The sequence below is a fragment of the Mytilus trossulus genome, chromosome 5 (genome assembly GCF_036588685.1).
Source record: "Mytilus trossulus isolate FHL-02 chromosome 5, PNRI_Mtr1.1.1.hap1, whole genome shotgun sequence".
In the NCBI taxonomy this organism is placed as follows: domain Eukaryota; kingdom Metazoa; phylum Mollusca; class Bivalvia; order Mytilida; family Mytilidae; genus Mytilus; species Mytilus trossulus.
Window position 1 is genome coordinate 62,447,228 of NC_086377.1, and position 6,318 is coordinate 62,453,545.

The 6,318-nt window shown below is 31.7% G+C and overlaps 1 long non-coding RNA gene across 1 annotated transcript; it reads right to left on the reverse strand.

Moving 5' to 3' along the window:
- Positions 1 to 1,593: 1,593 nt before the first annotated feature.
- LOC134719788 (uncharacterized) lies at positions 1,594 to 5,808 on the reverse strand. The gene is made up of 3 exons (XR_010107701.1): positions 5,230 to 5,808; positions 3,099 to 3,186; positions 1,594 to 2,234 (listed from the first exon to the last, which is right to left on the reverse strand). It is a non-coding gene; the product is annotated as an uncharacterized LOC134719788 (long non-coding RNA).
- Between the last annotated feature and the right edge of the window lie 510 nt (positions 5,809 to 6,318).

A 6,318-nucleotide genomic window follows, 5' to 3' on the forward strand; every position in this document is an offset into this window, starting at 1 on the left:
ACATTAGGTACAGAGATTACAAAAAATATATATATTTAAGAGATCAGTAGATACCACAAATTTTAGAATATACATTTAAGACATGTCAATACGTTTTCAAATTTTACAAAATACGCAAAATAGCGCCCAAATTCAAATAGGCAACGTAAAAACATCAAATTTTTATTTTTTTTTTATTTTATTTACCATCAATACGGAAAAGAAAGTTAACAAGTTTGTGAAACTGATCTTGAGATGTCTGCAGTGTGTTATTTTTACCAAATCAAATTAAAAATGGGACCGAAAAAATATTTAACGTGTTTTTATGCGTTATTGTGTGGTATAACATGATAATAAAAAAGTAATAATGATATCAAAAAAGAATTGACATAAACCATGGACTAAAAAGTACCGATATCATACAAAACGGCACCTCTGATAAGCTATCGATTTTCAGTAGTTAGGAGGTTAAATAAATGCATCTTCACTATCTTGTTTCATATTCAATTGTATTTATATAAACTGAAATAATACTGTTACTGTGGATTCATTTGTGGGTACCAATTTTCGTGGATTAATGAAACTTACATGTACATGTACATAACAATGTTTGATGAAGTTTGCATACAAGCTTTTATACAATATGATATTTGTTGAGCTTTTAATTTCATGCTGGACTGAAACCCGCGAAAATTGGTATCAATCGACTAATAATGAATCCACAGTAGTTCACACAGTATTCGGTAATAAACAAAGTATAACACTTGCTTAAAAAAGTGTGTATTCAAATTGATAAGTAAAATCGCCCATTCGTCATTTGTATCTTATAAAATAAGTATAATATTTGTGACTTACTCCAAATCGGCTGGTTTATTTTTTATCTTTTTTTAATTTTGACAAAATATTGCCTATAAAAAATAAGATGTGGTATGATTGACAATGAGACAACTGTCCACACGAGACCAAAATGAAAACATTTACAACTATAGGTCACCGTACAGCCTTCAACATTGAGCGCATTCAATACCGCATAGTCAGCTATAACAGGCCTTGACAAGACAATGTAAAACAATTCAAACGAGAAAACTAAACGGCCTTATTTATATATAAAAAAACGTAAAACAAATATGCAACACATAAACAAACGACAACCACTGAATTACAGGCTCCTGATTTGGGACCGGCAATTACATTAATAATGTGGTGGGGTTTAACACATGAGCGGGTTTTGAATTCTCCCCTAACCTGGGACAGTGGTATAACAGTACAACAAAAGAAAGATCTATAAAAATTAGTTGAAAAGGGCTTAACTCATCAGTTGGACAAAAATACAAGTGGACGTGGCCGGGTACTCATTCATCCCGACACAAATAGACAAAATGAACAGATCTGAGAGTACTCGCAGTTATTTGACAGCTAGTTCCAAGCCACTACAACTAATTAAACAAAAATGCATCTAAGACTAAACTATCAATCCGTACACATCCATCATCAAATGAATTTAGTGTAAAGACGTCATAAATGGCCAGCGAAAACATGACATTGTGCACTGCCAAGTTACAGGTATCGACAGATTGTAGATCCATGAATATGAATTTGTATATAACATACTAGTAATATTAAGTTAGCTTTTAATTTACTTATAACAATATCTATACCTATAAAAACATTATTCACAGATCTCATTACAGTGTTGAATATGTAACCTTTAAGAATAAGTTTATCAAAAGGACCGATAAGTTTACATGGATCATGTGTAAATTTTCGAGCACGGTTAACAACATTTCCGTAAAAATGAGGATGTGCTATCCCGTTTAAAATATGTTTTCTACAGGTACGATCAACTTCAAAACCAAATCTGTATATATATAGAAGAATTTAGTAAAAGGTTTAAAGTAATTTATGAAAACGACATCCCTGGTTTAATGATTTACCAGTACTATAGGGTTTTAATGTCTGTGTCATTTTGGTCTCTTGTGGACAGTTATCTCATTAGCAATTGTACCACATCTTCTTTTTTTATATTTGACCCTTTGATTGGTACATAACCTTTTGAAGAAATTTTAACCACAAGATTTCCATTAATAATTGAATAAGATACATTTATAGCAGTTTGTCAAAATCTAATTTTGATCATTGAGAAGATTCATTTCTCTCCAATAAAAGTTTATAATTAAAACGTTCGGCTGATTTTTAAGAGTTATCTATTCCAGAAAATAGTAGAAAAATCTGTACTGCCGACGATTGTCAACCGTCTGTAAAAGAAAACAAAATGTATTAAAATATCTCACTTTTCAATGCATCCCGACCATTTCATTTTTAGAGGGTCGAATTTTGAGGCTCCCTTTTCCAGAAATGTTTTCGTTTTTTTCTAATACCACTTATTTACTTCGCACGACAAATCGCTATTAAAGTATGTGTATTTACTATAGTGCATTTTCTTCTACACAACTGTATTCTGCGTTATTCTGCTTGATGTACGTTGTACAAAATATTCATTTTGATATTTGCATATTTTTTTACTTGCCATATTACCAGACTAGACCAGAATATTCTTTTCTTTAAATTCTCCTTCCATGAATAAGTAATTGTCACTACCTAACAATTAAAAACAATAGTATGTCCCTAGAACCTTTTATTTTAAGACAGGAACTGTATATTTCGACAACTTTCCAAGAGACAATAGGAATACGAATACGTGTAAATCAATTCCTGACGAGATAATTCACTGTTTAAGAATCTAAATGATTGTTGAGTCTTCCGTTGTATGTAATCCTAAAATAAAATAGCGTCACGTCACTTGTTGAATTCTTTTTTTATTGTACGGTGTAAGCCAATAAGAACGATTTGGTGAACACTTTTAGATATATATTTCACAGATGACATTATATTCGTTAACGGCAAATTGTATCTATTCATTTAACGCTCTCAAGTTTATAATGAGATTATGTGTTGATTCACGTCAATGAGCCAACAACCAAATGAGACAGAAGTGATTTAAACTGAAAAACGATGAAAATTATGCTGTTAAACGTACGAAATTCTATTTCATTAACGTTTAAGAAATTAGGATTTTTCAATGACACAGTTATTTCGGAACTTCTCTATTTTATACTTACCTACTATACACAATGTCTTCTTGTTGTATAAAACAATACATATTTTACCAGAGGAGCAGATAGTTCCTGCGCATGGATCGTTTTGTCCCTAAAATAAAAAAATTATCTTGGTAACATTCATATTTAAACTTTTCGAAAAGTGTTTGCCTTCTCGGAATTTATATTTTTTACCCGTCATTTAAAAAAATATAATTTTCTTTTGGTCGCATTTGTAAGCATATTTATAGTGCCAATGTTTTTTCTACTGGTAATTATGTCGTCTGTGCTTTTGTTGGACCCTTATCTGTTTCTACTGGCAATGTTGTTGCATGCTCTTTTGGTACATTCTTTAAAATTTTATTCTACATCAATTTCCTTGTCTCTTCTTTTGATGGACTTTCTACGAACATTGGTGTTGTCTGATTTTGGCGGTCTTTTGTCTTTTAATTCTACGGGCAATATGGTGTATCTTATTTTGTCGTTTTTCTAGGGCAATACTACTGTCTGATTTTTATTACGGAATTGTGTCTCTTTGTACGGCAATGGCGTGTTTACCTTGTTGTGGACTTTTCCTTTTTTCTCATGTAATGGCGTCGTCTAGCATTTTCTCGACGTTTAAGTTGCATTTTTAATATCTCAGAAGTGTATTAAAAAAGTGCGTGCGTCAAAATTAAACAACAATTCCCGAAAATAAGCCTAAAATTATTATGGCCATGAAATCAAAACGTCAAAATTACAAACAATATTCGTGGATTATGGGTTTGTTACGGTTGTGTCCCGTTTATTCTCAAATCATATGTACACTGTATTAGTGCCTACTTTTACTTTCTGTCTTTTCCAATGAATTAACAATATTCAAAGGAGTAAGTTCGATAAGGGCCATATTTGAACCCCATTATAAAGTTCAATATAAGGAAATGAAAATGTTTAAGTTGACTTTAAGACATATGAGAAAGTTAAATAGAACTATTTTTGTCAAAGTTTTATTATAAAACGTTGAGTTGTTTTACATTCTAAACAGGTCAAGATGAGTGATTTTGGCAAAATTTTACACAATCGGCTGAATTTTAACGAAATTTATGGTCAGGAAACATGGCGCGCAGGCGTCGACAAACTAAATATTCAAGGTAGATATGTATAATGTAATAGTATTCTCAAACCTTATTTTAAAAGATGTTTGTTGTCGATGTATGCGCTCTTTTTTTCCCTGTCCAAAAATCGATGGATATTTACCCATTTTCATTGACTTTTTCATGGACAATCAAAATAAGTACTGTTTGTGACGTCATAAATGAAATGCAGGAACGTAAATTTTCAACAAAAGGGCTTATTTCCTATCTCGTCTCTATATAAACTATGATTCATTGTGATATTGATCAATAACTCATAATTTGAAATTTAAGCTAAAAAAGAGGGCCATATAAGGACCTTACCGATCATATTCCTACGCGGCGAAAAGTGAAACTTATTTATCTATCGTATTAACGACTTTTTGTTGGGAACTTAAATCATTCTTAAAGATGAAACTCAAAATATCTACAATTTAAAATTGATAGTGTTAGCCAGAAGAGTATCAGTAAAGGGACAACATGAGATAAAAATATTGATAGGTTATGGACCTTCTTTTTGAGATATTTAATTTTTTTTAATGGCGGGAGAAGGCTAATTCGGACTTTTACCTTATATTTGCGTTGATTTAATTTGGTCTCAAATATTTAATTAAATATTTATCTGCTTTAGTTGGGGTAAATTTCCTGTTATGAGCTAATGAAGACTTATATAAGAAGGAAATAAGCGTTGGGGCAAATTGTGTTGCCTTGCAACGTAAGTATATTCTTAAGGTGGTACCTAACACTACAGGGAGATAACTCTGTAAAGTCAGCTAAATGTTTTAATTACGTTGTGTTGTAAAGGGAATATTAAGCTTCTCAATGCTCAAAATTGGTATTTGTCAAACTGCTATATAACCAGTGTAATTTTTCTGACAAAACGGTTGGTTCAAAATTTTTGATATTTTTGTTAAAGAGTCAAAGAAAATACTTTGACAAAATTTTATGAAAATCAAACGAGCCAAATTAATTTTAGTGAAAGTGTTGGGTACCACCTTAAAATTTTAAAAGTAATAATTCAATGAAACCAAAAGCAAACTTACGCCTCTCTCTGTAGTAATATCCTTAAAGAAGTAACCGGTGGCAGAATTTTCGATCGATTCCGTTGTATTGTAGCAAAGTTCACACAATCGCGACTCCCATTTGAAGTTGAAGAACACACAGTCCGCTCGTCTAATACACTCGTTAAGACATGCTTGTGGTCCGAGAGAATACAAAGTTATAAAATGGTGTCCACTGTTTTCCTTCAACTGTATTGTTGATTACTTTTCGTTCAATTGCACAATTTTGTCCGTAGTATGCTTGAAATGTTGATAAAGTAATAAATAGGAATATCGCTTTTGACACTCCCATTTTCATGTCGCTCTTTCTTGATTTTTCGTTCAAGTACTTTAACTATAACTCCTGTCCTTTTAATTAAAACTTAAAAGAAGTTACTGTCACTTAACGAGAACATAAAAATATGGCAGTCGATAACTTGTGCTTTCAATGTTTAATGACGTTTTACGCAAATGACAAACACATTTAAATGACGTATAATGCGATGCTTATATATATCACACATTCATTTTTTCTCAATATCCTTTCACTTTTTTTATGCAATAATAAACGCATGTGTCTCGAAAGTCAAAGAATTAAGTATGATGCAGATTTTGTAAAAGTGTCGCTTTTGTACAAGTAAATTGATCCATTAACTAAATAATGCATGTGATGACGTAAACGATTTATGTGCACTTATGTGATCTTTTTATGTAAACACATGGATCCCTTACACAAAAGCTTCCATAACATCATATCCATATCATTGTTTAATATTTCAGATGAATTGCGGAACCTAGTCGTTTAGTAAATGACTAGCATGAAAGAGGGACCTAAAGGGGGTATCTGCACGGAAGAAAGCGAAATAAAATTTATATTTCACGATGAACGAACAATCAAAATTGTCTTGCATATTGATCTTTTTAACTATTTCACTAAACACGGAGAATAACGAACCTTTTTCACAAGTGCACGTTAAATATAATGGCAAAACCTGTTGTACGAATGTAACCATTTACCACCATCCTGAAATAAAACCAAATGCACTTTCAATACTATTTCCCTGTCCGAGTTGAACCAGACACGTTTCATAT